Source organism: Cryptomeria japonica, chromosome 1 (assembly GCF_030272615.1).
Source record: "Cryptomeria japonica chromosome 1, Sugi_1.0, whole genome shotgun sequence".
Taxonomy (NCBI): domain Eukaryota; kingdom Viridiplantae; phylum Streptophyta; class Pinopsida; order Cupressales; family Cupressaceae; genus Cryptomeria; species Cryptomeria japonica.
This window is the reverse complement of record NC_081405.1, coordinates 46341830-46367259: the sequence shown is the minus strand read 5'-3', so window position 1 is coordinate 46367259 and position 25430 is coordinate 46341830.

The following is a 25430-nucleotide window of genomic DNA, read 5'->3' as shown; positions in this document are numbered from 1 at the left end:
AATTTTATCAGGTATTGTGGGAGGATTACTGTGTCCAGACAGGCGATCACATGGTTTGGCCGTGGGGTGGGGACAGGTTATCGAGATGATGATGATCGAGGGGACTCGATTTGCGTGGGGGCCATGCGTGCTGGTGCACCTGTACCAGGAGCTCCATGAGGTGGTTTACTGGGGGAGGGGTCCCTTAGCAGTGGGCATGACGCTGCTGCATATTTGGGCTTGGGAGCACCTACCAATGACTCAACCGGTGAGTCTGAGATTCCAGGCAGTAGATCAGCCATACATGTTTATGTATAGCGGCATGATGAGTCAGCCCCACCTGGGGAAGTTAGAGTGGTGGCAGCAGGCATTAGATGATCTGGATGCAGTTATATGGCGGCCATACTTGGAGTGTGAGCCATGGGATGATGATGCAGAGGCACTGCCTTATGTTTTTATGACCCGATTTCTCATTGGGAGGACCGCATACCATGTGGAGAGACAGGTGCCTGGGAGAGTGTTGAGATAGTTTGGGCGGTAGCAGGGACTGCCCAATGGATCAGGAGAGTATGCTCGAGTTATTCAGGAGAGGTATGCATGGGGGCCAGTGCTACCATATGATCAGGCACTGGTAGAGTTTTGGACACTGCAGGCGAGACCGTGGGACATACGACCGAGGGTCATGGATGCAGGTGTTATAGATGAGTACACGCAGTATCGGGCAGCGCACCCGATCTTACGAATCTCTGATCCAGCAGAGCTGATCCTAGCTTTTGAGGATGAGAGGGGACGAAGACGAAGGAGGGCAGGAGGTCGAGGACTGAGGGCAGGGGGAGGAGATGGAGGAGGAGGAGGAGGAGGAGGGGGGTTGGGGATGCAGAGTCAGCGAAGAGGGAGAGGTGGACTGCCTCTATAGATATCACAGGGACCATTGATACAGGGAGGAGTTCAGCTGAGTGGGAGGGGATGGAGAGGGAGATCTCGATGGACAGAGGGGAGGGGACTACTGGAGAGGGTGGTGCAGGTGAGGTGGCCATGGATACCGGGGAGGGAGCCACTAGAGATCTGCGAGATCTTATGATAGTACATTTGCAGACTTGGATAGAGGATTTGGAGGCAGAGGTGGCAGCTAGGGATGTGCAACTATTTGCATGGGAGTCAGAGCTAGCGGTGGTGCTGCGGGAGAGGGATAGTGCAGTGGAGAGATTGGCAGAGCTGCAGGAGAGAGTCCGGGTCGGAGTAGGAGCACAGGGGCCTACGGGGGAGGTGATGAGGGAGATGCGATGAGCACAGGCTGAGATAGACTACTGGCGGGGTTTATATGAGCAGGTGGTGCCAGTTAGTCAACGAGCTCTTAGCTATTCGTAGATGCGGCAGGCCAGATCAGAGCGATCGCAGAGGGTGCAGAGCAGTGGGGGTGTGATGGGTCCGCTGCGGAAGGAGAGATCAGGGGATGCAGGAGTGAGTGGTGGTTCGATGAGGCCTCCACGGAGAGATGGATCAGGTGGTGCAGGCACCAGTGGGAGAGCCGATGGCGATGGTGGTGGTGGTACAACATCTGGTCAGAGTGGCATTTGAGAGAGCATTTTTCCATATATGTATTGTATCATTGTTTATTTTTTGGACTGTATCTTGGATGGCTCTTGGTAGCCGATTTTGTAGACTTCATTGTACTCTGATATATGAGATGATATATATGAGGAGATCCCATATTTGGATGATATGCAGTTGATTATGTATGAATGTTTATGTAGGATGATGAGTTATTGCTTAGATGGATGTGTGTATATGTATGCATTTGATGAGATGTTTCTTGTATGCATGTTTTTATGATGATTTATGATGTGGGATACTGACATATGAATGCAGGTTTTATATATGTATGATTTGTTTGATTTTTTTTATTTTTTTTATTTTTTTGTAATGTTTTATGTATGTAATGCCATGATGATGATGTATGCTTATGATGATTTATGAACAGGATTTTGGGGTTTCCTATGCATTGATAATTTATGCGATGATGTTATTGCAATGGTTGAATGAATGATTTTATGTATGGATATGCATCTAGATGTTTTTAGATGAATGTAATATGTATAAACAAAATGTAAAATACAAATGTTTATATGATAATGTCTAAACGAATGCATATGTATAATGGATATATATAATGGTATGAACCAATGTTTGGAAACAAATGGATTTATGATTCTAAACATTTAAATATGATTTAAATAAGAATGATAATGTGATGATAATACAACTCCTGGTTTTTAATAACTGCACCTTAATGCAATTTAAAAAGAGGATAATAAATGCAATGTGAATGAATCCTAAAATGAGCATAATAAGATACTTAGTTAATGGATGAATGAATGCACTTTTTCACTAAATGGATAAATGAATGTATACAATAATAAATGATAAAGGATAATAAAATGATAATGGATAACTGACACTAAAGGAATGCATAGTAAATGGCTTAAAAACAATCAAAAGACAATTTGATCCCACGAATGAATCTAATTATTTATGATTGATGCAATGATGCAAATGATTAATGAAAACTAATGTCCAAAATGAACTATATGCAATGTTAAGTTTTAAAAAATGACATGAATTTTCTTAATGCAAGATGCAACTAAATGCGATGATGAGATGAGCATGAGGAATGCAAGGTTTTTTTGAGACTTTGCATGATGCAGTGATGATGTATCAGAGTACTCGGTCGTGATTGTATCCAAGACCCGTTTTAATGGTCACTTTTGCATATAAAACTTACATATGAATGAATGAATGGGTGATATGCAACAGAATGCAAGATATAAACAGATGAGATGAAATGACGATCCATAGTGCTCTATTTTCATCATTGAGCTTTAAAATGTTGGAAGAGAATACAAGCATCTTGACATAATGATTCAAAATGACCTGAGTATTCCTTTCATGGATTTTATATAGCAAGTTAATACAAACGACTTGATATAAGGGTCAAGTCGACCAGAGTATTGCTTGCAGAACAGACAAGGATTATCTCTGTTCATGCATGACTTGGATTGTCCTCCTTGATCTTAGGCTGATCATATCTTGAGACAAGTGCATACCATACTAAGAGATAAAACCTTTATCCAATTTGGATGAGGAGGAATCAAAGAATGAGCATTGTACCTACAAACAAATAGTATATACATAAAGAATAAAGAATATGGATCCTTGGTAATGGTTCATGCTCATATGGTCGAGGTATACGCTGTAGTTAGCAAGCCATATTGATCTATGACTGTATTTTTGGCATAAGATCACGTAGCTTGGTGAACTTCCCACATAGACACCATTAGTACATGCCCCAGAACTTCATCGGAAATAATGCGCAAACAATACAAAACAATGTTGAAAGATCCCGATACAGATAAATGAATGATTGTACTCACAAATCAACCAAGTATTTGATAGCTTAACATAATTTTCTTGTTAAAGAAAATGTCACTTTTGTCTTTGTTTTGGTAAGGAAGGATGCATCCTTGTTGAAGACAGCTTTTGAGTGTTGATGTTGATTGTGTGGTTTGATTGGTAAATGGTCATCGTGTGAGTATTTTGTCAATGTTTGTTTTGGTATCTACGTGGATGAGTATGTACAAAGTGTTGCCATGTTTTTGTTGGATTTTTCAATGGTTTGTCGATGTTTTTGGATTTTGAATTGTTTTGAATGTTTTTTGTATTTCGTTGAGACATTTTCCAATGTTTTTGGTATTTTGTTGAGACATTTTCCAATGTTTTTGGTATTTTGATGATTGCTTGAATGAAGAACTTACTGAATCATAAGACAATGTAGAATCCACTTCCATCAATAGGTTAAAGACATTGCCCCCAGTTTTAGACATGACTATGAAAAAGCGGGATGCAAGATGTATGGAGTACTATCATAATTGCAGATGAATAACAAGCCATGGTTTTGGATGGATGGATGTATGTATGAAGTAGATGTCATTGCAACAAGTCTGAAAGATAATGGAGCCATAGCCTTTACGAGTGGTGCCTGTTTGCTAGGTTTTCACCATCGTACTTGCCTAAGGTGCCACCAGAGTGGTTGTTCACCGTTTGAATGCATGATTTTTCTTTACTTTTTTGAATGTTTTTGTGTTTTCTTCAAGACATTTTTCTGAATGTTTTTGGTATTTTCTGGTATGTGGGGAAGCCTGATGCTCTGTACACCTTAGGTATAAAACCATTTTAGGTGCATGCTGTTGATTGGATCTACAAGCGGTTCTCCTTCTGATGTAGCCAACTAATATGCCCCAGACCCAAACACAGCAGTGACAACATATGGGCCCAGCCATTTTGATTCAAACTTGCCTTGATGTTCTCTGTTTGGTTGGTTGTGAGGATTCTCTCATAGAACAAGATCACCTACCTCAAATGTACAAGGTCTAACTCGGTGATTGTAGCTTCTGCTCATATGCTGCTGATAGGCTTTGAGATGATTGTATGCAGCTTGTCGCTTCTCATCAAGTAATTCTAAGTCTTGGAGGCGTGAGACTCTGTATGCTTCATCATCGATGAGATTGTGCAAGGAAACCCGTAATGATGGTATCTCAACCTCAATAGGCAAGATAGCTTCTGCACCATAGACCAACGAATAAGGAGTTGCACTTGGAGGGGTTCGAATGCTAGTTCGATATGCCCATAGCACTGGATTTAGTTGAACATGCCATTCACGGCCAGCATCATTGACTGTCTTCTTTAGGATCCTCAATATGTTTTTATTGGATGCTTCGGCCTGACCATTGCCTTGTGGGTAATAGGGAGTGGAAAAGCGGTGTTGGATGTGAAATTTCTCATAGAGTTCACAGACATCCTGATTTTTGAAAGGAAGACCGTTATCTGTGATGATGGACATGGGCACACCATACCGGCAGATGATGTAGTTGAGGATGAATGAGGCGATCTGCTTGCCAGTGACTTGGGTAAGGGGAACAACTTCGATCCACTTTGTGAAATATTCGGTGGTGGTAATAATGAATTTATGGCCATTGGATGAAGATGGATGGATTTTACCCACAAGGTCAAGACCCCATTGACAAAAAGGCCATGGTGTTGTGATTGGTTGTAGTTCCTATGCTGGTGCATGTATCAGGTCGCCATGAACTTGACATTTCTTGCATTTTCTGACAAAGTAGTAGGAATCCTTTTCCATAGATGGCCAATAGTATCCATTGTGCAGGAGTTTCTTGGCGAGTGATGGACCACTTGAATGAGTCCTGCAAATGCCTTCATGGACTTCTTCCAAAGCCTTTGTTATCTCATCTTGTTCCAGACATCGAAGGAGAGTACCATCAAGACTACGGTGGTATAAGGTTTCAGCAATAATGGTATATCGAGCAGTTTGGTGAATGAAGGTTTTACGTTGGTTATTGGATTGGTTGGGAGGAAGGGTGTGATCACGGAGATAGGTGTAGAATTCACCATACCATGGGGATTCAGAACCGACAAGGCAACATATCATTTCGGATTCGGGGATATCATAAGCGGGAATCCAAAGCTATTTGACCAAGAACTCGTAGCGTGTTGAATTCTGTGGAAGATCTAGTAGAGATGCGATGGTATCCATGGCGTCAACAACTTGATTCTGATCTCTTGGTATCTGCTCAAAAGTGATAGTAGTAAATGATGTCTTTAGAGTGTCCACCATTTGCTTATATGGCATGAGTTTATCATCTTTGGTCTGATATTCATCTGTTGCTTGTCGAATGACCAGTTGGGAGTCGCCATATACTTTTAGTTCTTGTAATTTCCATTGTACGGCTAACCTGAGACCTGTGATCAAGGCCTCATACTCTGCGATGTTGTTGGTACATGGAAATGTGAGCCTGTAAGACTTCGGGATGCTATCACCTTGGGGTGTGATAAACAAAATGCCTGCCCCTGAGCCATGCCTAGTGTAATTACTCTAACTTCCCCAGGTGGGGCTGACTCATCATGCCGCTATACATAAACATGTACGACTGATCTACTGCTCGGAATCTCAGACTCACCGGTTGAGTCACTAGTAGGTGCTCCCAAGCCCAAATATGCAGCAGCGTCATGCCCATTGCTAAGGAACCCCTCCCCCGGTAAACCACCTCATGGAGCTCCTGGTACAGGTGCGCCAGCACGCATGGCCCCCACGCAAATCGGGTCCCCTCGGTCAACATCATCTCGATAACTTGTCCCCACCCCGCAGCCAAACCATGTGATTGCCTGTCTGGATATAGTAATCCTCCCACAATACCTGATAAAACTGCTGGATGAGGCTCATATAACGCTGCTATCTCCTCCCAGGCAATCGAGCCATCATCAATGAAAACATCCTCATCAAAAATCCTCTGCACTGCAAGAGTCCCCCAGGATCTATCATATGTGACCAGCTCTCCTCAAATCAGAATCTGCAGGATGCAGCACACATCCTCCAAGGTCACTGTCATCTCCCCCTGTGCCAAATGGAAGGTGCACGTCTCACTGTGCCACCGCTCTACTAGTGCTATGATCAAACCGTGATTCATACAAATCACGGGCATGTGCATCACCTCATATAGTCTCGTCGCGACAATACAGTCTATCTCCGCCTGTGTCAATCGATCCCGCAACCCCTGTGTCACAGGATGTCGCTCACGTAACTGCAACACGTGCAGCTCCTCCTACACATGGACATTCATTAATCACCATCAGTTGTTTTGTTTACAAACTTTCTTAAGTTTAAACCTAGACTATCAACAGATACTTTGATCAAGTATCTTCGGGTCTCAACAGGTAAGCAATCATGGCCACCTAGACTTCAACGGACATTTATCCTAACAAATGACCTAAGTCTCATCAGGCTGCTATGATTCAAAACAACTCCCACTTCACCTCGCCATCCATCAATTATTGGCATCGGGAGATTTTCTTCATCCAAACTGGGGCATCTCTTTATCCTAAGGAAAAAATGCTATTTTACCATCAAAAGCGCTAGTTTCCCAACAATAGCGCTACAACCCTAACAAAAGCGCTCAATCAGCTATCCCATAGCGCTCAAACTACAAATGCGCTCAAACAACTACACAGTAGCGCTAATAAAGTTCAATAGCGCTCAAACATGCCCTCAATAGCGCTTATTAATCAACATCGCTTAAACTTGCAAACAATAGCGCTACAACAAAACAAAAGCGCTCAAACAATGGGGCAATAGCGTCATTGCGGTGCAGTAGTGCTAGTTCATGGAGCAAAAGTACTGGATCCCAAAGTCTTTAGCACAATATCCATCTAGGCCATACTTAACGTAGTCACTATCCTAGTTTATCTGCATATCCTTTTACCGCATCTCACCCTGGTTTGGTAATCACTGTACATATCCACATTAAGAATTACACTTGACTTTCACACCCCAAGGTGACAACATCCCGAAGTCTTACAGGCTCACATGATAAACAGAATGCCTGCCCTCGAGCCATCAAAGTAAAGTTTCCATGGATTAAGGCTTTCAAAGAGACTCTAAGAGATGGAATTTCGACCTCCAAAGGTAAAATAACTTCTGAACCATATACCAATGAATAGGGTGTAGCTCCTATACGTGTGCAGATGCTGGTTCTGTAGGCCCAAAGTGCTAGATTGAGTTTTACATGCCAATCTTTGCCTGCATCATTCACTATTTTCTTTAGGATTTTCAATATTGTTTTGTTGGATGCTTCCGCCTGACCATTCCCTTGTGGGTAGTAAGGTGTAGAAAAATGATGTTGGATTTTGAATTTTTCACATAGTTCTTGCACATCTTGGTTCTTAAAAGGCTATCCATTATCTGTGATAATGGAACTCGGAATACCATATCTGCAGATCAGATAATTAAGGATAAAAGAGGCAATTTGTTTCCTAGTCATTGTGGTCATGGAGACTGCTTCTATCCATTTTGTAAAGTATTTCGTTGCAGTTATAATGAACTTGTGTCCATTTGAAGATGAAGAATGAATTTTGCCGACCAAGTCTAGTCCCCATTAACAGAAGGGCCAGGATGTTGTGAATGGCTGCAGTTCCTATGCTGGTGCATGTATGAGATTGCCATGGATTTGGCATTTAGGATAGTTTTTTGCAAAGTGATAAGAGTCTTTTTCCATTGTTGGCCAGTAATATCCCATTCTTAAAAGCTTTTTAGAAAGAGTAGTACCACTTGAATGTGTGCCACAGATACCTTTGTGAAGTTCGTGTAAAGCGGAGTCAGATTCATTATGATCAAGACAACGAAGAAGAGTACCATCTAGACCTCGACGGTACAAAGTATCAGCAGTAAGAGTATAACGGGCGACTTGCCGGATAAAGTTGCGCTTCTGGTTTTGGGATAGGTCAATCGGTAGGATATTGTTCTTAAGATAGTCATAGATGGGTCCATATAATGGAGAGTTGGAACTAGTCAGGGCATAGATAACATGGGATTCCGAATGGTCATAGGCAGGGGAGAACAGTTGCTCTCCTAGGAACTCATAACGATTCTGTTGCTCTAGAATTTGCAGTAGTGAAGCGATAGTAGCCATGGCATCTGCTACTCTGTTATCCAACCTTGGTATTTGTTTGAAGGTGATGTGTACAAAATATTGCTTGAAGTCATCCACCATTCACTTGTAGGGTAGCAACTTGTTGTCCTTTGTCTGATAGTCATTATTGATTTGATTGATGATGAGTTGTGAATATCTGTAGATTTTTAATTCAGTGATCCATCATTCTATGACCATTTTGATGCCTATAACCAATGCCTCATATTCAACAATGTTGTTGGTTCATGGAAACATAAGCCTATATGATCTCGGTATAGTGTGTCCTTCGGGAGTGATAAACAGAATGCCAGCACCTGAGCCATGTTGTGTGTAGGATCCATCAAAATATAAGGTCCATTGTTTGGTGGAGATAGTAAGAACATCTTTGTTTGGAAATTCGATCTCCATAGTTTGTTTTCCAGGTAGTGGTGCTTCTGCTAGTTGATCTGCAATTGCTTGTCCTTTGATAGCTCTTCGTTCTGTGTAGTGGATATCAAATTTACTAAGGATCATGACCCACTTAACCAACCTGCCTGTAAGAGCTTCTTTACTGAGTAAGTATTTGAGAGGATCAATTTTTGCAACCAGCTTAATTGTGTGAGCTAGCATGTAATGTCAAAATTTTTGAGAGGCAAATACCACTGTTAGACAAGCCTTCTCAATGAATGTATAGTTTAATTCATATCCGTTCAATATCTTGCTGATGTAGTATATAGCTCCTTCCTTACCTTGTTGATCTTCTTGTGCTAACAATGCCCCCAGTGATATATCTGTTGTTGAAATGTAGAGAATGAGTGGCTTTCCTGCTATTGGTGGTACTAAAACTGGTGGGTTCATTAGATACTGCTTGATTTGATAAAAGGATTCTGTACATTTGGCTTCCCATCTGAATGGTACATTTTTATGTAGCAAATGATTAAATGGGAGACTCTTATTTGCTAGCTAAGCGATGAATCGCCTGATTGATTGGAGTCGTACTTGTAGAGATCTGAGCTGGCTGATATTCTTTGGTGGTGGAATCTCCATAATGGCTTGTACCTTTGTTGGATCCATTTCAATACCTTTTGCTGAAAGTATGTAGCCTAGTAACTTTCCTAAGGTAACCCCGAAGACACACTTCTTAGGGTTGAGCCGGACTTGGAATTTTTCCAATCTATCAAAAATCTTTTCTAAGATGCTTAGATGTTCTTCTCTGATGAAGGATTTAGCTAGTAAATCATCTACATAGTCTTCCATGAAGGTATGCATCATGTCATGAAAGATTGTTGTCATTGCTCGTTGATAAGTTGCTCCTGCATTCTTTAAGCCAAAAGGCATGACATTCCAATGGTACGTTCCCCATGGACAGGTAAATGTTGTTCTATCTTGATCTTCTGGGGCTATCTTGATTTGATTATAGCCAGAAAAACCATCCATTAGTGATAGCATTGCATGGCTTGCTGTGAGGTCTACAATTATGTTGATACTGGGTAAAGGAAAGTCGTCCTTTGGATAGGCTTTGTTGACATCTCTAAAATCAGTGCAGATTCTGATGCTACCATCTGGTTTTGATACTGGTATAATATTGGAAATCCATTCATCATAGTCAATGGGTCGAATAAATCCGACGTCTAATAGTTTCTTCAATTCAGCTTTAACCATGAGTGCCACATGTGGATTCATCTTTCGCAGTTTTTGCTTGACTGGCTTAGCTCCTGGAGAAATGGACAAGTGGTGCATGATTAATTGTGGATCAATTCCGGGCATATCTGCATATGACCAAGAAAAATTGATTTTCTTTTCTTTAAAAAATTTGATAAATTCTGATCTTTCTGCTTCCATTAGAGATTCTGCAAGGTGTATAGTTTTGGCTGCTTTTGTATTACCAATGTTGATTGATTGAGTGGGCTCAATCAATATGGGTGATCGCTCGTGATAATGTTTAGGAAGAGTGTCAAGTCTCCCATCCTTAGGTGCCTTAAAAAGGTTTTCACCCTCAAATGTGTCCTTTATTTTTACTTTTGTGTGATCTATTGCTACCATTGACTGGTTTTCAGCAATAGATCTTTTATTTGGTTCATTTTTGCGACTGAGAGACTTGGCACTCCCCTGATTGTAGACATTGTTACTTTATTCACTGGTAGATTCTGTTTCTAGGTTGACGGTACATAAGTAATGGACAATGGATTCATCATTTGGCAAAATTGGTATATCATGAATTTCAGGTTCATCCTAGTCTATGAGGTCAGGAAAGACAAGTGGTAAGGAATCGTTTGGCGGTTCAAGTTCTGCTGCCCTGAGTGTCACGATGGAAGTATCATCGTGATTGGCTGGGGTGTTAAAGAAGTTAAGGATTTCATCGAGGTCTTCGATGGTATCATCTTCCATATAGACTTATGCATAATGTTGCTGCTCATTTTCCTTGGCATCATAGATATTTTGTGGACCAAATTTAAGTGGTCTAGATTATGTGCCGCGTTCTTCTTGAGAGATGGGTGTATTACTATTATTTGCACAAATATCTTTAGTAATATTAGAACAGCTGCCCCATTCATATTCATTGGAATCAGTCTCAGAGGTATTATCCCAGATTCTAGCAGTGCTGTGAACTAGTATGTTGTAGGGTGAGAACAGGTCTTTGATAATTGAGACAAGTTTGATAGTTTTCTCTGATTCTATGTCAGATCCTGCTTTCACTCTTTGCATTTGTTCATATACTGTCTCTCCTCAGGGAGGAATGATATAATCTGGAGGGGAGTCTTCTTTGTTGGATATTGGTTCTTGAATATGATGTGCTTCTGCAGTAGATGCTTCCTTCTTTTGGTTGATAGGCTGCTTTTGACTTTGTTCTCATTCTTGATGTTCACGTTCTTTACGTATTGTCTCTGCTAACTCAAATAGTGCCTCCTGCCAGGAGTCTTCCTTGTACTTCTTCTTTGCTTTCCACTTAGGTTTTTGATATTTGCGCGGTACCTTCTTTGGTAGTAGAGTGAGTTCAAAGCCCAATCCCTTTTTGTCTTTACTAAATTGTGAAGGAGGATCCAATGGTTCTGTGATGCCTTCCTAGCGCTTACCAATAGGTCCTTTGCCATTGTATCCCATTTGCTGTATGATTAAGTAGCCTTTTCCATATAGGTGTGTGGGTATAGCTACTTCCACAGTAGCTGCTCTATCTTCTTCCTCATCTTTGTATAGCCAACTAAGGATATCCTTTTCCTCGGATTCATGTGCTAGAGTGCCAAGTTGAATGAATGTGCCATCAAACTTGGTGATGGGTTGAGTTGCTTGATGTGTTGATACTATAGGTAATCCATGAGATCTAGGTGATGTTGGTAAGTTGGCCAAACACATGGGTTCTAGAGTGTATTCTCCCATGCCTTGTTATTTGATCTTCATTTTCTACTTGAAATCTCTAGGTAATGATTTAGACTTTTCTTGTTGAAGATCTTGTGCTGATGAATTTTGTTTCTCTCTGTTATGTGGAACCAAGCTATCTTGGGCTGCCCCCATAGCATTACAATGCTGAAATGGATTATGATCAATTGATATAGAAACCTCCTGGCCATTATAGGGAAATTTGACACATTGGTGATATGTAGAAGGCACTGCTTGCATTTCATGTATCCAGGGTTGACCTAATAAGATATTGTATGTGAGATCTATGTCTAAGACCTAGCACATAGTATCCTTTTGTATCGGTCCTACCTGAATAGGTAACATCACGGTTCCTTTAGATGATCTTTCCTCATCATCATATGCCTTTATAGTAATCTTCTTGTGTGGATCAATAGACTCTTCAGAAAAGCCTAATGCACAGATAAGTTTTAAGGTACAAATATTAAGTCCAGCTCCTCCATCTATCAATACTCGTTTAACTCGGTGTTTATAGACTATGAATTCAATATGGAGAGGAGTATTATGTGGATGACTCAATGAGATATTATCATGCTTAGAAAAAGTAAGGTTATGAGGTCTTGTCATATGAGCCACCATGACTTGGAATCTGTCAGCATCCAGATCTTGAGGTACATTTGTTTCGAGCAATGCTTGTTCCAATATGTCTTTGTGTTTTGGCAAAAGTTTCAACAACTCTAGTATAGATATTTGAGCAGGAGTTTTGCGTAGTTGACTGACTAGATCATATTGAATTTTGGGTACGATGTTTGTTGTTGGCATATGTCCCTTCAAGACATATTTTTGAGCTCTGGTTGCTACGTTGACAGATTCATGTTCACGCCTGTCTTTGATTATGATGACATTAACTTGATTGTCTACATCTGATATATGATTGATGGTGTTATTATAGATGTGATTGATAGGAGCCCCACATGTATCATTTGAGGTTGAAGTTCCATCTTTGTTGTAGTTCGGAAGAGGATTCTTAAAGGCTCCATGGTCACCATTTGTCTTGAGACCATCCACCGTTAAATCACCTCTATTGATCATGTCTTGAACAATGTTTTTCAATCTCATGCAGTCATTTGTTTGATAACCTTTGTTGCGATGAAAATCACAAAAGTGCGAGTCATTCCACCAAGGTGGTTTGATTTGTGGTTCATAGCTGCTGATTGCTGGTAAAGAGATAATTTTGTTTGCCAGGAGTTCTCTGAATGCTGACTCCAGTGATTGTCCCAATGGTGTGTAGACACATTTTTGAAAATTGTTGGTGTGACCTCATGAATTGTTATTAGGCCCTCGATTTGTGGGATTGTTTTGGGTATTGTTGGTGTTGTTTGTGTTGAGTTGATCTTGATTGGTATGCGATGCATAAGCATTAGTGCCTGGGTTAGCACCTTTGGGATTCTTTGTAGCTTGAGGGTTACCTGATAATGCGAGCACGAGTTGTTTTGATTTTGGATCATTTGATTCATTTCCTCCTTCATTGTTTTTGTTTCTGGTCCAGAATCTAGATTTATCCAATTTCTTGTTGTTTTGGTTATTGTAATGTGATGAACTTGTTCCTTCTTTGAAGAATTTTAGTGTTCCTTTCTTGACACATGCTTCTTCCACTTGAATGCCATTTTCAATCAATTTATCAAAATATGGTATGCATTGGAGTTTGAGCTTGTAACTCATCTCACCGTTTAAGTTGTCGATGAAGATTTTGATTTTCTCCTTTTCAGGAATATCTCGAGGATATCATGAATGTTTCATTGTTTTTCTGTTTGGTGTTACAGACATCTAACATGGTGATAGCATGTTGAATGTTATAGGAATATTGAGTTATGAATTTGTTGACTAGTTCATCGAATAATCTGACGGGAGGTGTGGTTTTGGATAACCATTCCATTGTCTGCCCTCCCAAGCTTCTTGGGAATAACCTCATCAAATAGGTATCATCATGAGAAAATTCAAGACTCATCGTGCAAAATTCTTGAACATGATCATGGGGATCGCTTTTTTCATCATATTTGTCAAACTTGGGAACATCTAAGTTTGGAGGAAAAGGCACCATGTTCAATCTTTTATCAAACGGATAAGGACAAATTTCATTTAAGGAGTACTGTACTATTGTACCTTGTTGCATGTCTTGCATTTGTCTTTGTAACATTTTCATTTGTTGAGTAAGAGCAATCAAATGTGCATTGTTTTGCTGAGGGAAGAATTATTCCCTTGCATTAAATCTAGGTTGAAACGGTGTATGGAACGGTATGTTTTGCTCGGGGATGTTTTGCTTAGGTATATTTTGTTCTTGTAGATTTTGTTCAAGAATATCCTACTCAGCTTCACGTGTCTCTTCCTCTCGTTGTTGTTCTTGATATTCATAATTTTGAGATTTTGTTCTAAAAATGTCTATGTCAAAGTCTTCAGGAAGTTTAACCCCATTTCTTGTGAGCATGAGTAGGTATTTTTCCTTGTCATTTTCCATGAGTCTTTCCACAAGTTTTTGAAATGAAGCGCTTTCTTGACATTCTTGAAGAAGTTCTTCAGAAATTTCGGCGTCCTCTAGATTCGGATGCTCGAAAGGATTTGATAATCTCCGATTCATGTTGGATTCTGATTGCATCTTGCTTTGTTTGTTTTGTTGAGAGTGAGTAACAACAGGCATCTAGTAAAAGCTTTCTATGACAAAAGGGATGAACTCTTCTTCAATGTTTTGTTCAAGAGTTGGTGGTTCAAATCGGGGGATGTTGTAAGTGATGTACTTGTCAAGAAAGAATGCTGGATTGATCTTTCCTCCATGATTTATTTATTGACTGAACGCGGATTTTTGATAGAATGCTCTAGTCTTCAAAGGTTCCTTGTCAAATTCATTTGATTTGTTTTGAATATATAATCATACATGACGAAGGAATGTTCAATGAGATTTGAAGAGTTGATTGATGTATAAAAATTTATTTCTTTTGGCAAGTTTCGAAGAACTTGGTTGCTGTTTCTTCAACTTAGTGTTATGATAAATATTCTTTCTTCTCAGAATATGATGATTCGTCATGCAGAAGTGATCAATGGTTTCCTTTGAGTTGTTTTGGATTCAATTTATCTTGTTTTGGAAACTTAAGTTTTACTTTATCAAAGTGAAGGTTTAGATGCCCCCTCATGACAAAGTGCATCAAATGATATGGAATAGAGCTTTCCCGATATGGAAACTCGATTTGACAACTTAGAGTTTTAAACAAGTGTGTTTTGGGATAAAAATTCGCATGATAAAAAGGACCTATTTGCCACTTGCGATGGTGTCTCCTGATTTTGATAGGATATATATGTTTATCGTGCGACTAGTTTCAGATTTGGACAACTTTTATTTGATGGAAATTTGCTTGGAAATAGCTTTTGATACTTTGTTTTTGGTATTCTGATTTGACAAAGTTAAGGCTGATGAAAGGAGGTTTCCGAAAATGTTTTCAAAATTTTCCAATTTGACCTTTGTTTTGCCCCCTGTTTTTCTAGTTTTGACCACGTGCTGAAACAGAGACACTATGCGCTATAGAAAGTTCTCAAAGTGCTAAGGAAAAGACCCCACGTGCTATACTGCCCCCTTCTACACACTAACTAGTTTCACTAGTTAAATTTGCTTCAACTTCGGTTTAAAAGATCATGCGCTAATATGAGCCGCTAACGCGCTACTATTTATACTCTACGCGCTAAAGGTTGACTTCCATGTGCTAAGCTGATGCTTCAATGCGCTAAACTATTTTCAGAAAGTGCTAACTACTGCTGCTGATTTTAGATTCTGGTGAAGCGCTACTATTAAGAATTTACGTGCTAAAGATAAGATTTGATGTGCTAAAGTATGGTTCTGAAGTGCTAGGATGTTTCTCTTATGCGCTAAACTACCCTGACTTGATTGTTTTCTGCAATTTTGGAGTTTTGTCTTGAGTTTTCAGTGATGGATGATTTTCTGAAGTAACAAATGAAGACACAGCACCAAAGAAGTAGTCATTTTTGCTTAGTCTAAACAGTAAGTGTATGTTTTGCAAGGATGTTTTCAAATCTCCAATGTTTCAACAGGTTTGGATAAAGAATACACTTCAAAAAGACTCTTTATTCAAGGGTCATAAGTAATACCATAGCCCACTAGTCTCGATACTCCGTTAGCTCAAACAACCATGTCACCCCCTAGAGGGCACACATTTTTTTGCCTTTTGCCAGAAATTAACTCAAAGTGAATTGCTTCATAATTGAATAGTTATCTTGGGAGATCTATGGTGAGCGATCTTGGGGGTGGATTCTTCCCCACCCTTGCACTATGATATTACAAATGTCAAGTTACTGACTTGACTCAAAGTTTCTATACTAAGGTTCATAATCAAGCTTCCTGTTCAGCTGTCAGTGATAAACTACCTCAGGATGCTTCCCAGCCTTTAGAACAAAGGATTTACATATCTCAAGGATACTAGGGGAAGGCTAATCACTACACGCAACCGTTGAAAAGGACTTTCATTACTTTTAACTTTTGATTATAGTGGGTTGGAACACTTGGCGTCAAAGTCATTTCCCACTTAGGTTGTTCCCTTCAAACCGGCCAAAAATGGCTTTAAGAGTTTTTCAACCCCTCGGGAAGGCAGGCCTGCTAAAGGATTTAAATGCAATAAACACTGAAAGCGTAAAATTGGTCTGGAGTTTTGATCACCCAGTTAAGGGGAGAGCATATTCCTTCCACTTTCATAGCAAAGCAAACAAGTGTTCTTTTTAACTCTTCATTGCAATGATTTGTTAAAATATATATGGAGATGTTGCTCCACAAAAACATGGTGTTTATTTTATTCCTTCAAAGCAATGATTTTCTAATCTAGGAAAAGAACCTGGTCAACAAAGTAGAACTTCGATCTTGGTGGTCAACAAAAGAAATTGATAAAAGGGGAAGGACTTCCCTCTTTGAAAACAAAAATCTGACAAATGTGGTTTCTTTTACTTTGCAAAAATTTGAAGTTGATCCTTTTAAACACCAAAGGATGGTGAGGTTTTTTTTTAAAGCTTTTTGCAAAATGAAAGATTGTCTTGTTCATTTTAATAACCCAAAAAGGAAAGTTTTTCTCCTATGAAAGCAAGAAAGATTTTGATTGTGGTTCTTTTTAGGTACCCAACCGAAATGTGAGTTCAGTTTTAAGAAAAATTAAAAAAAAGTTCAAATTTTAACTAACTTATCTAAGTTAGTAAAAACTCTAAACTATCTTAATGATCCTAAAATGGAGCTCCTATTTGCAAGAAAATTGTTAGAACCCTGCAAAATAACAAGAAAAATCATTAGATAATCTATGGACTTCAACAAGTCTAATTTTGCAATTGGTTACAACTTTTTTTTTTTTTTTTTTTTGTGCCTCTGTTTGTGATGCGCTACAGAACAAACTGTACGTGCTATAAAGTAATCCAGATGCACTATCAAAAAGGCCTGACGTGCTGAACTGTGTTTCAGATGCGCTAATCTATTTTTATTTCGCGCCAAGACCTACAGGAAAGTATTAGTGGGGATGATGCGCTAAGGTAAAGACCACACGCGCTAGAGAATAGACCCCACACGCTAAACAGTGCACTAGATGCGCTAAAAGATCCACCAAATGTGCTAAGGGATGTTCCCTATGCGCTAATTCTTGTTTCCCACGTACCTATAAAAGTGTTTATTTTTTAAAACTGATTTGATTAATGTGGTAGTGCCCCACGGTGGGTGCCAGAAATGTATGCGGGAAAAGCGGGGCTATGAAACTCAAAATCTGAAAAATGAAGCTCCAAGAGGCTTGTCCACACACCCACAAGACTTCTTGGTGCAAATTATGGAGTCATAAAGAATGACTCAACTTCCCAAGGATGGTTCCATGGTTCTTTATCTCACAAGGTCCCTCAAGTCAGTGCCTTTGCTCTCAGATCACTGAGCAAAGTGGCTTAGGGATGACAAATGCAAGAACGAGGGATGCTTTTGATTGATTTTAACATGAGAATGCATCCTATCTATGCATGATCCTACAAATGCAATAAACTAGATTATAAGATGACAAGATTAGTAGTAATACTATCCTAACATGATATACTAGTTATGTGATTTAAGCTAATGATAAAGGAAGTAGTATAAAATGTTTATTAGATTAATTCCTTTTGCAAAGAGAGACTAGATGTGCTAAAATTGAGCATAAATGAGATACTAAAGCTTGCATGGATTTTAGATAATAGATTTCTTAGATTCATGGATTCCCAAAATGGAGGAAGGAGAGCTCTATTTATAGCAAAAATAGGGCAATGGATGGTCAAGATTGAAAGAGTTAATCAAGGGCCAAAATTGAAAGTTGTCAATCCATGTTTACAATTCTCACCAATGAAATGGTGACAATTGTCAACATAAGGCTGGTTGAGAGGAGATGTAAGAAGCATTAAATGCTTGAGAAGACCTCATGGTTGCCCTAGGGGGTAAGGGTTAAGGTTAGGTTAAGGTTATCCATTGGATAAAGCTTTTACCCAAAGGATAAACTCTTGTGCAATGGTTAAAGGAATAACCATGGTCAAAGCAATAAATGCTTGATGAGACCCTTGGGTTAGATGGAGGTTAAGTTAGGCAAAAATTATCTAACCATGCCACTAAGGGTTAGTTAACCATTAATGGTTTGAAGACTTTGGGGACAAATTTGTAAGAGTCCTTCCAAATTTGGGGGCATTCAACAAGTTGTTGAATGGATAAAGGCTTTAATGCATTTTGAAGACTTTACTCCAATTTTGAGAAGTGACCTCCTCAAATTTAGGGAAAGGGGATAATTGATGGGTTTGGGTTTATTGATTAGGATTATATGGATTCTAGAAGAATTTAGGAATAGGGTTTAGGTTGCAAGTGGGAGATGTAGGAAAATGCAAGTGGGTGAGGGAAAATAGAATTAATTAAAATAAATTGCTTTATTTCAATTTGGTTGCAAGTTGGGGATTTAAATAAATTAGATTTATTTAATTGGGGTAAACTATTTAATAAAATGTGAATTTAATTAAAAGGTAGAGAGGAGGGTTTTAATTAAATAAAATGATTTATTCAATTAAATGATGCAAAAAGGGCTTTAGTGAATTTAACTAAATAAATTGAATAATTTACTTAATTAAATAGAGGAAAGTGGGTGATTTAATTAAATTGGATTTAACTAAATAGAGGAATGAACATGAAATATTCATTTGGGAATATGGTCATTTTTATATGTCTACAGTTGATATTTTGTCAAGTCTCCTACCAAAGACTGATACAGAATATTTGGCTACCCCTATTGCCAAACTTGGACAGTTAGTTGTTAGTGCCGGTGAACAACTTAAAACCCTTGAAGAAGCCCCATACACTTCTGTTGAATAGGATTACAAGAAGAAAAGGGGAGAACAGTTAATGGTTGAGATAGATAAAGGCAAAGTAGCCCTAACGGTGAATACAAACTTGTTGAAGACCGAATTGGAAACCGACTATAAGTTTTTGGCTAATATTTCCCAATTTTCACTATTTTGTGCTGACTTGAGAAAGAAGAGAGCTGATACTGAGATAGAGATACAAAAGTTAAGTGAAACATTCATATTGGTATAGGACTCAGTGATCACTTTTGGTAGAAAGTTTGTTGATCTACAACACCAGTTGGAACTTTGTGAACATGAACAAGCAAAATGAGTCAGATCACTGAAAGAACTCCAGATTCAGCTACTTCCGAAAGTAGATATTCTTGAGAGAGAATTCAAGGAGTCATAGGCAATTTTGGCTACTCCTAAGATGAGTACAATTGATGCTATGGAGGAGTTAGCAACACAGATCTTGACACATGTTGAGATTACTGAGACACTATTAGAAACATGGGACAATGATCTTAAATAGTTGAAGTTTAATTACAGTGATGTTTTCTTAAGAATTACATTGTAAATACTTTTTAGATCTCTATATATACATGCAGTTTTGATGAAATTTTTTGATGTAATGTATTTTTTTTACTTCTTTATTTGGCATTGTTGTCAAAGCAGGAGTAGAAATAGTTAAGAGTCTAGTCAAAATTTTGTATGCACTGTTAATGGGGAGTAATGATTTCATTTTTTTAACAACGTGCAATTGCTAAGGGGGAGTGTATGCCATGTAGTCAATTTTTGTTTTGCACACTTGGTTGACAAAATTTTCCTAAGTGTTAACATCAATGCCAAAGGGGGAGATTGTTGGCATCTGATCATTTGAACTAAACTGATAATGTTTGTTTGCTTGATGCAACCAATATATGTCTATTGTGCATAGAGATTAGATTTATTTATGATGATTATTTTGTATGTTGTCATTGATGGCAACTATGTTTCTTTAAATCATCTAAGTCCTACCATTCAATCGGTAAGACTTAACCGGTAAAACAGTGACAGTTTTATCAGAACCTATAATTAGGACTTCAACCAGTAAAAGGCAGATATAGTTACATTCCAACAATCGGTATGTGAAAATAATGAAGATTGAGATGATGCGGTTTTGCAACAGCATTGAAGACTATCAGATGAAGATATGTTCATGACTGCACGTGCTGAATCGATCAGGTGAATGAGATCTGTTTGACATAACATATTAGTTGATGGAGACTTAACTGGTAGTGATGAAAATCACTCAGATTGGTAAAACGATATAGATTTGGATTTCGGTGTCCAACATAAATAAAGTGTAGAATGCAAGATTGTCTAGATGCATTGAACCTAGGGAATTGTAGTAAGGTCCTAGCCGACCTGATGATGATTTTAAATGTGTGATGAGGTATGAAAGGATATATGTATATGAGCTTGATAGTGTGATAGATTATGAGAAAATTTTGCAATTCTAATAGTGCGAAGATCAGAGGAGTTGAGAGATGAAGTCTATGTGATGTTGTAATGTTCTGAAGAGGATCTTATCAAACATAGAAGGTGTTATACTAAGATCATTTGTACTTGTTGTCTCCCTAATAGTTGCAGCAAGAAAATACTCTTACAAGGTCAATCCTAATAGGGTGCAGTCAGATCCTAACAGGTCTAATCATTAAATACTCTAACCAGGTGACACATTAAGTTGTGTTTGCAAGTCCTAGTAACTTGGGTAGCTCCTAGCAGGGCTGGTCCTCACATGCCTTTTTGTAAAGCTCTTAACTGGGATTAGACACTTCTAACAGGGTGAGCCCCTAACCGGGTGTTGTAGCCCTTAACCACTTAGATCTCTATACTGCAAATAGTAGATCTTGTGGGTACTAACTCCTACCGTGGTTTTTACCATTTGTGTTTTCCACGTATAAACTCTTGTTTCATTTGGTTTATGCTTTATGTAGTGATTGCATAATTTTTGTTATTTTTTACATGCTTATTAAGTTATAAGTTGGTGAAATTGATATTTAGATTTGTATTGTTTTTACTATCACTGATTCATCCCCCCCCCTCTCAGTGCCTTACAATTTCATCACTAATATATCATAATCTAGGACCTATTAGGTTCTTATAGGTCCTACTAGGCATAATAAGACCTAATAGGTCCTAATATGCCATAATAGGTCCTAATAGGTCCTATTATGCTATAATAGGACATAATAGGTCCTAATAGGTCCTAATAGGTCCTATTATGCCATAATAAGACATAATAGGTCCTAAAGGGTCTTAAGGGATCCTAATAGATCCTAAGGGGTCTTAAGGGGTCGTAATAGGTCTTACTAGCCATAATAGGACCTAATAAGTTCTAATAGGTCATAATATGCCATAAAAGGATCTAATAAGTCCTAATAGGTCCTAATATGCCATAATAGGACCTAATAGGTCTTTATAGGTCTTACTAGGACAAATAGGTCCTACTAGGACAATTAGGTCCTACAAGGACAATTAGGTCCTAAGGGGTATAATAGGACATAATAGGTCCTAAGGGGTCTTAATGGATCCTAATAGGTCCTAAGGGGTCTCAAAGGGTCGTAATAGGTCCTACTAGGCATAATAGGACCTAATAGGTCCTAAAATGCCATAATAGGACCTAATAGGTCTTAATAGGTCTTACTAGGACAAATAGTCCTATTATGCCATAATAGAACCTAATAGGTCTTAATAGGTTTTAATAGGTTTTACTAGGACAAATAGGTCCTACTAGGCATAATAGGACTTAATAGGTCCTAATAGGTCCTAATATGTCATAGTATGACCTAATAGGTCCTAATATGCCATAATAGGATCTAATAGGACCTAATAGGTCCTATTATGCCATAATAGGACCTAATAGGTACTACTAGGACCTACTAGGAATAATAGGACCTAATATGTCCTAATAGATCCTATTATGGCATAATAGGACATAATAGGTCCTAAGGGGTCTTAAGGGGTCGTAATAGGTCCAACTAGGTATAATAGGACCTAATAGGTCCTAATATGCCATAATAGGTCCTAATAGGTCCTATTATGCCATAATAGGACCCAAAAGGTCCTACTAGGTCCTATTATGCTATAATAGGACATAATAGGTCCTACTAGGACAAATAGGTCCTACTAGCCATTTATAGGACCTAATAGGTCCTAATATGCCATAATAGGACCTAATAGGTCCTAATAGGTCTGAATATACCATAATTTAGGACCTAGGAAGAATAGGTCCTACAATGCATAATAGATCCTACTAGGCATAATATGACTTAATAGGTCCTAATATGCCATAATAGGATATAATAGTTCCTAATAGGTCCTATTATTCCATAATAGGCCATAATAGGTCCTAAGGGGTCTTAAGGGGTCCTAATAGGTCCTAGTATGCCATAATAATACCTAATAGGTCCTAATAGGTCCTAATATGGCATAATATGATAGGTAATAGGTCCTAATAGGTCCTAATATGCCATAATAAGGCATAATAGGACATAGTAGGTCCTAATAGGTCCTAATATGCCATAATAGGACATAATAGGTTCTAATAGGTCCTATTATGCCATAAGAGGACGTAATAGGTCCTACTAGGCATAATAGGACCTAACAGGTCATAATAGGTCCTAATATGCCATAATAGAACCTAATAGGTCCTATTGTGCCATAATAAGACATAATAAGTCCTAATAGGTGCTACTAGGACAAATAGGTCCTAATAGGCATTTATAGGACCCAGTAGGTCCTAGTACGTCCTAATATACCATATTAGGTCCTAATAGGTCCTAATATGTCATAATAGGACCTATTAGGTCCTAATAGGTCCTACTAGGACAAATATGTGCTACTAGGCATAATAGGACCTAATAGTTCCTATTATGCCATAATAGGACATAATAGGTCCTAAGGTGCCTTAAGGGGTCCTAATAGGTCCTAAGGGGTCTTAAGGGTTCATATTAGGATATAAGGGGTCTTAAGACATGTAATAGGACCTATTATGCCATAATAGGACATAATAGGTTGTAATAGGTCCTAATAGGTCCTAATATGCCATAATAGGACCTAATAGGTCCTAATAGGGCTTAATATGCCATAATAGGACCTAATAGGACCTAATAGGTCCTAATAGGTCCTAATGGGTCTTATTATCCCATAATAGGACCTATTAGGTCATAATAGGTCCTACTAGGACAAATAGGATCTATAGATCCTAATAGGTCCTATTATCCCATAATAGGACCTATTAGGTCATAATAGGTCCTACTAGGACAAATAGGACCTAATAGGTCCTAATTGGTTGTAATATGCCATAATAGGACCTAATAGGCCCTAAGGGGTCTTAAGAGGTCCAAAGTGGTCTTAAGGGGTCGTAATAGGTCCTAAGGGGTCTTAAGGGCTAATGGGTCCTAATGGGTCTTAGGAGGTCCTAATAGGTCCTAAGGGGTCTTAATGGGGCATAATAGGTCCTATTATAATGTGAATTTCATTTTAGTTTTGGCTTTGGTTTTGGTTTAGGTTTTGGGTTTTCAACAATTTCATTTTCATTTTGGTTTTGGTTTTGGTATTGGGTTTTCAACTTTTTTTTTTCATTTTTGTGGTTATTTTGGTTTTGGTTCTAGATTTGATTTTTGTTATGGTTTTTCTATTTGTTTTGATTTTTGTTTTCGTTTTGATTTTTGTTATGGTTTTGTTGTTTGTTTTTGTTTTTGTTTTTGTTTTTATTTTTGTTTTTGTTTTTGTTTTTGTTTTTTATTTTTGTTTTAGTTTATCAACATTTATATTTTCATTCATCAAGAAAAATGAAAAATTATATAAAGAAATTGCTTAATTATTAAAACCTAAATTAACATTTAAAAAAAACCTAAACTGATCAATTCACAAAAAATTCTTTTCATAATCAATTTAAAAATGAATTTAACTTAAAAATTATTATGACAAATTGAAAAAAATATATTAAAAACTAAAACTTGAAAAATAGTGGAGTAGGTGGCCTAGTTGGAGGGCTTGGTAGAGGCTAGAATCGAGATCTTGTTTTAGAAAAAAAGAACCGGGTTCCATTTCTAAAAAAAATTATAATTTTTACTAAACGGGATCCCATTCCAAAATGAAATGGGATCCTGTTTCATTTTGAAATGGGATCTTGTTTCGGATCTTGTTTCTAAGTTTGGGCTTAGGATCCCGAAGCGTACGGGATCCCGAACCATTTTTTGGCTCGCGATCTCGTGCCTCATCAGATCATATTTCGTTTCCTATCCGCTCCACTCGATTTGACCTTTTTTTCTAAGTTTAAAACTTCCACATTAAAGTGGACACAACTTCCTACACTTACCATTTTATTTTGTTGTTTTGCTATTGGCCCTCTGTGCCTTATGTCTGGGTTTCGAGTCCTTGTAAATGTATTTTACTCTAATAAAAAACAATAAGGAATAAACATAGAATAGTTGAGTTTGCATATAAAATATAATTTCTTATTTTTTGAGTATTAATAAAAATATCAATTTTAATTATGTCGAAGGTGTGTATCACACACATATAAAAGATCATACATACATATTCACAAAATAAATAAATAAATAATCAATGCAAATAGTTATAGCTTGTAATGATAGATGATACATGAAAAATGAAAAATAAAATAAATATAATAATCATATTACTTCCAAACTAACTAATCAAGATAAAAATTCATTTCTTTTTTTTCGAAAAGTTTAAATTTAATTTCTGATTTAGAAAGAAATATGTAATTTAAATAAGAGAATAATAGAATATCAAAATAACCTATAATTTAAGATGAAGATATTGAATATTGTAAACCAATTAAAAAATTTAGAAAATACAATAACATTTTTAAGATTTAATTTAGGCTACCATTAATATTGGAGGATAAGATTATATTTTAAAAGTAAAAAAATAAATAACTAGAGTAATCTTATTAAGTTCAAACCAAATAATAAAGCTAAATTTTAGTTTTCTTTTTAAAATTTGAATTTATTATTTTATATTTTAAAAGCAAGATAGAATTTAGATAAAAGGATAATAAGAAATATAACATTATTTTTTTAGCGTAAAGCTATTGGATATTTTTCATCCAATAATACAATTAAAATAATATTAAAATTATAGTTAAGGTCTAATTAGTGTTAGGATTGATGCATTGGAGAATGATGGTGC